The sequence below is a fragment of the Podarcis melisellensis genome (genome assembly GCF_964234715.1).
Source record: "Podarcis melisellensis genome assembly, chromosome: Z".
Classification (NCBI taxonomy): Eukaryota; Metazoa; Chordata; class Lepidosauria; order Squamata; family Lacertidae; genus Podarcis; species Podarcis melisellensis.
The window spans coordinates 15,150,659-15,157,455 of NC_138547.1; positions in this window are offsets into that span (position 1 = coordinate 15,150,659).

Consider the following 6,797-nt stretch of genomic DNA (forward strand, 5'->3'; position numbering starts at 1 on the left):
CTGGGGACTGTTCCTGGGAAATGGGGATGTCTGGTAAGCTTAATGCAGACTGTTGTTGGAGTACCGCAGCAACTGGAGGACCATGGGCTGTCGCCATCCATCAAAGATTAGAGCAGCCTATACTTTATTAACAGACACTGCCCAGATCCCCCTCAGCCCTGGACCCTGCCCCAAATACCTTGAGATTAACAAGAAAAGGGCAGTTTTTGAATGAAGGAAGTGCTACACTGAAGGCCAGCAACACTGGTTGTGCCTGCATAGCAAGACTGAAAGGGATCTTGCAACAAGGACCACTCTGTATTCAGTGGTGTCTAGTTCAGATGATGCATTCCTAGTCCAACAAACTGTTTCCTGGATCAGGGATGAATTGGGAGAGCGCCTTCCTCATCTCACACACCTCAAAGGCTGAAATTCAAGCTCCCACTAACCTGGTTATAAACCCAGTGAATTCATTAGGACTTCCTGCTGAGCAGAAAGTTAGCATTGTGCTGTAAGCCCTGATTCATATGTTAGAGCCTGGGAAGTGCAGATTAGGTTAGAATCCCCAAAGATCAAATTCCGTTGTTTTTAAATGCAAAAACATGTGCAAATATCAAACTGTAATAATCAGGCCTGTAGCTACTATCCCACGGTTATAGCTTCTTTGGCGATCACTTGTAGCCAAGTAAGATTGTCTTCCACAAACACGGTTTTAAAAAGTGAGTCCATAAGTGACTGTGGAGGCCAATTCTGAATCCACCCGTCCGTCCACAGTGGGGACATTGGTTTCTGGGCGGGAGTTGATCATGTGAGGGTTTGCCAAGCGTGCCTTCCTCTTAGCACGTTTCTCCCTTGTGTCCTGTGTTCGAGTGTCTTCAAAGCCCACGACACCTTTGGTAAAGGCTGTTCTCCAACTGGAGCACAGCGGGCCAGTGTTTCCTCCCCCTCAGGTGACCAGGTAGGGAACTGTTAGCAGTTTTGGCCCTGTAAAAAACAAACAGCGAATGCAGGCAAGCATGTCAGAAAAACATTGTAAACTAGAAACTTAGAAGGTACATACAAGCTTACATAAATCAAAGTACAATGGCATTGTTTCTTCCACACATACCTCTAAAGATCAGAATTAGGCCTAAAGCAAAATACTGTACACATCCAGACAAAAACCCAGACTTCCTTTTCCAGCCTCCTTGCAACACACAATCTGTGTTTATGGTGTAACAAACGTCTACTTCCCACTGATGTCTCCCAAAGCTTTGACTCTCTGATTTCAACTTTTGATACCAACCTCTTGCCCAGGCCTGCTTGTTTCTGGAAGAGAAAAATAATTCCATGTGTAGAAATTTGTCTTTAAACAAAACAAGAGCTTCTAGACCTCATAATGGTGAAACATCTTTAAAAGGGACAGGACTGTAGTTCAAGGGTGCTGGGAATTATAGCTCTGTGAGAAGGAAACAACAGTTCCCAAAATCCTTTGGTGGGGTGGGGAGTCTTAAATGTATGGTGACTTAAATGCATGGTGTATTTGCAGCCTGGTTTTTAACCCATTTCTGTTTGGCAGTGGTAAGATTTGCTTCATTTTAATGCTCCCTTTTGCTTGATCGTGAAGCAATTTCCCCCCAAAGCAGCAAAGAAGCCTTTCATATAAATCATTAAGATGTCCAATGTTATAAGAAAAAAACTGCTCCTTTTCCCTTATGGAGTATCCAAGAGCCTGTATAGAGTCCTTAAGTGGGTTCCCTATCAGTAGGAGAAAATAACAGAGGCCAACCAGAGTATATTGTGAAGCAAAGCGGCTAGTAAGCCTGATCTTTATTGCAAAAGAAAAGTACTATTGCAATAGGGTCCCCACTCACCACATGCAGAAGGGAGGAGGACTCTGAACAATGGTGTGCAAGCCCTTATATAGACCCTTGAAATTGCTCACCCTGTTGCCCAAGACCACCCCCCTAAAACATCATACATACATCACAGGAGGCAGAGGTCTACAGCAGAAATCCTGTCTGCTGGGATATTTGATAATGGTCACTGATTGCATTACCAGTGCAGTCTGGCTATTCTTTTGTGATGGTTAATAATGGTTCCTGAATCCAGGTCACAGGCTCACCTGATTCATACACAAATATGCCCTTTAAGACAGGATGTGCAAGCAAAAGACAATGGGAAGGCTATCCCCATTTGCCCCCCTTACTGCAGAGGAATATTTGAGGTCAATGTGGGAGAATCAAAATGGCTTCAGGATTGTTCTCCCATACTATTTCAGACACATGGTTCATATATTTAGATATGTGTGCATTTAAGAATATTCTATATTTGAGACCTTAAAATTCTTATAACAAGGTTGTGACTCCATTTGGGGGACTCTAGAGCTTGTGCCCAGAGCTGGGGTTGCTAGTAAAGTGTGACACCCCCCTCCACACACAGCATTCCTGGTTCTAGTGAGAAGGGTGTGCAAAGTGACAGAAATTGCATTTGCACTCACCCTAAAGAATGCTGAGAACTCTAATTTGTTATGAGTGCTGGGGATTGATTATATGTAAATCACAGTTCCTAGGCTTCCTGGGTGAAGCTTTGTGCTTTAAATTATGATTCTTAATATCATCCTACCCATCTGTGATTTATAAATTGCTTTCTAAACAACTGTCTCAAGGTGATTTACACATGAGATAATTAAAAACGGCAGATACATTTAAAACAGGTCTAAAGACCCAACATAGGCACTGGTGGTAAAAGACCAATTTATGCAGCTGGGGGAAGCTGTGGGAACCAAAATGCTGCTTTGGAAAAGTACAGTGAGTGATTGCCTGTTCTATCTCAAAGATGAATGCTATCCCTCAGAACAGGGAAAGCCAAGCTGAAGACTCTGTTCCAAGTAACTGGGGAGCAGGCTTCTCATATCTTTGGAGTTTGCAGGAGAAACTCTCCAGGAGATGGCAGTCATCTACTGGGTGTATAAAGGATAAGGCGGTTTCTTAAGCAACTTGATGCTGAACTGCATAGGGACTTCTAGGTTAGTACCAACACCTTGAACTTGGCTCAGCAGCAGATTGGCAGTCAGTGCAAGCCTAGCTAACAGGGGGCTTATATGCTAGCTGTAGTTTGCCCCCACAAGCAAGTCAGCCACTGCATTCTGCGCCAGCTGCAGCCTCCGGACCAACCCTGAAGGCAACCCCACAAAGAGTGCATTGCAGTAATGCAGCGGTGAGGTTACACTTCTATGGACAACTGTGTTCAGGCAATCCCTATCCAGGGATATTTGCTTTAAATGTATGGTGTGTATGCAGCCTTACTTCAGCGCCAGCAATGGGATACCATCAGAGCACCTGAAAGCACCAGGCTTGCTTAGGGTGCTCAGATCAGACTGCATGTCACTCACAGCTATGTCCTACATAAGAACATAATAAGAGCTCTGCTGGATCAGGCCAATAGCCCATCCAGTCCAGTGTCCTGTTCTCACAGAGGCCAACCAGATGTCTGTGGGAAGGATCTGAGCACAAGAGCCCGCTCCTCTCCTGTGCTTTGTAATAACTGGTATTTAGAAGTATATCATGCATAATTTTGTAAACTTCTATCATTGCCACCTCCAACTCAACTTTTTGTATACTAAAAAGCTATTTTAATTTTATTAAAAATAATAAAATAAAATAAATAGCTGCCCACCCTTCCCAACTGCCTCCTGCAGTGCTTGCCCCACCCTGCCTAATGCTAGGGCTGGTCTGAAGACACCACATGTCCCCCCAAATTCAAACGAGGGAATATGGTTCATGCCCTCTTTTGCCAGTGAACACACTTCCTCCACACACACACCTCCAATGGGGCTGAATTCGTTCCGGAGGTTTGTTCTTAACCTGAAACTGTTCTTAACCTGAAGCACCACTTTAGCTAATGGGGCCTCACGCTGCTGCCGTGCCGCTGGAGCACGATTTCTGTTCTCATCCTGAAGCAAAGTACTTAACCTGAAGAACTATTTCAGGGTTAGCGGAGTCTGTAACCTGAAGCGTATGTAACCCGAGGTACCACTGTACAGGGAAAGTTGCTCCCAGTTCTTCTAAAGGCTGCTGTCAGCCATGGAAGTCCCTTCAAAAATGGTTGTGTGCTGCAATGAATCTCTCCGCTAGATGGCAGAAGTGGAGCATTGCTGAATGAAGGTTGATTTACCTACTTAACAGGATCCCCCCCCCTTTAACAAAATAGATTGTATGATTTTTTTTCTCAAGAGAAAAGCTAGGTTATCAAAGAAGGAGCTCAGGGGAGTTTGTACAAAGTAGGAGGACAGTAGTTGGACATTTGCCTAGTTAAACCTCCTTTTGTACTGGATGGGTTTATTACATGGGGTGAGTGGCCTGAACCGAACACCAGCCTAGAAGATTTTTGTAGGATGTACATAGCTCATGATGGGTCTTATTTCTAAGAACTAAGGCAAAACCAGAGGCTAGACACATGTGATGACGCAGACCTGCAGGTAACAATATGGGCTAATGCTATCAATGCCTATTAGCTATGATAGCTATATTCTACAAAGGTAAAGGGACCCCTGAGCATTAGGTCCAGTTGTGGCCGACTCTGGGGTTGCGGTGTTCATCTCGCTTTATTGGCTGAGGGAGCCAGTGTACAGCTTCTGGGTCATGTGGCCAGCATGACTAAGCCGCTTCTGGCGAACCAGAGCAGCGCACGGAAATGCCGTTTACCTTCCCGCAGGACCGATACCTATTTATCTACTTGCACTTTGACGTGCTTTCGAACTGCTAGGTTTACAGGAGCAGGGACTGAGCAACGGGAGCTCACCCCGTCACAGGGATTCGAACTGCCGACCTTCTGACCGGCAAGTCCTAGGCTCTGTGGTTTAACCCACAGCACCACCTGTGTCCCACAGCTATATTCTATACTTGCTATCAAAGCCATCATGCCTTTGAATACTAGTTTCTGGGAATCTCAAGTGGGGAGAGTTGTGCTGTTTTGCTTGTGTCTTGATTCTGGGCTTCCCATTGGGGCTTCTGGTTGGCCACTGTGAGAACAGGATGCTGGACTAGACGGGCCACTGGCCTGATACAGCAGGATCATCTTATGCTCTCATGGGTCATCTTCAAATTTGTATGAAATGGGAGACAAGGGCCAAGTGGGGGAGAGAATTTGTGAGTGGGGAGGACAATTTTTTAACAGGAGTTAGGGATCTATCCTCACCACTTCTCCACCGCTGGGTTGTTGTTTTTTTGCTTCGCCCTTGAACCACTCAGCCCACTTTTCCAGGGACGCAGCCCTCCTAGACTCTGGCTCTCTGCAGAGACAGCATCCCCTGCAGCAAACTCAGGAGCAAGCAAGGATCCCTCAGAGCTGTCCAAGGTCCTGCATGTTCTCTGCTTAACTTGAGCATGCAGCTAGAGACTGCCTTTTGTTCATGTTTTGTTCAACTGAGAAGGAATTAGGTAGGCTTTCCTTTAAAGGTGCTCTGAATCAGATTTCTCCTCTGCAATAAACAAACACAGTTTCTTAAGGCAGTTTCCTCCAGGAATCTGCACTTCTTGTCCACCTGTTTGTGCTCGTTCCTGGGCTATTCCCACAAGCGTCCCTGTGCAGAGCAAGTTCCGTGAGATGGGCAATGGCTCTGACATGGCTTCCCTAAGGAGAGCAGGAAGAGCCCAGCAGTGCCTCTGTCTTTTTCTGGACTCATTGTAAGACTCACCTCTTCACCCAAGGCAGCAGGGTGGAAGGGAGCCTGCTTTGTGCACCCAGCGATGAAACAGAAGCCGACAGCAAAGTCAACTAGACCTACAGAGAATCAGCTCCTTTCTTCTGGTGAGAGTTTCGGTGTTTATAAAAAATAACAACACACCTTTTGGGAAAGGCCATTGTTGTTGCTTAATGGATTTATATCCTGCCTTTCTTCCAAGCTGGGATTTAAAAACATCATTATAAAATACAAAGTCATAAAAACAAACCTGTTGAAAAACTATAGTTAAAGTACATCACAACCCAGTCATTAAAATCCACTTTGCCCTGACAGCAGCCCAGTGATCCGCATCATTTGCACCTTAGTTTACAGGAAAGTGAGGGATGTGGGTGGCACTGTGGGTTAAACCACTGAGCCTAGGACTTGCCGATCAGAAATTTGGCGGTTCAAATCCCCACGACAGGGTGAGCTCCCATTGCTCGGTCCCTGCTCCTGCCCACCTAGAAGTTCGAAAACATGCCAAAGTGCAAGTAGATAAATAGGTACCGCTCCAGCGGGAAGGTAAATGGCGTTTCCGTGAGCTGCTCTGGTTCGCCAGAAGCAGCTTAGTTCTGCTGGCCACATGTCCCGGAAGCTGTATGCTGGCTCCCTCGGCCAATAAAGCGAGATGAGCACCGCAATCCGAGTCGGCCACGACTGGACCTAATGGTCAGGGGTTTCTTTACCTTTACCTTTTACAGGAAGGTCTTAGCCTGCTGGTGGAAGGAACGCAAAGAGGGAGCCAGTCTGACCTCTCTTGGGAAGGAATCCCTCAATATGGGAGCAGGTGCAGAAAAGGTCCTTTTTCTCTTGTCAATGCTGATGCTGATGGGAGCAAGAGAAGGTGCTCACCTTAGGATCTTGACATTCGGGCATAGGGAGATACAAACTTTCAGGTAGCGGGGATCCAGGTTTTGGAGACCCTTTGGTACGACACACTCCATGGGGTTCCTCTGTGAGTTCAGGGGGTCTCTGCTGCTTTGCATGCCCAACATGCAAAGTCTTGACGCCTCTGACCCTGCTCATGTGGCCCTTAAACAAAAAATATTAAGGTACCCTCTAATAGGTATCTTAAGTACTCACTGGAAGGACAAATCGTGAAGCTGAGGCTCCA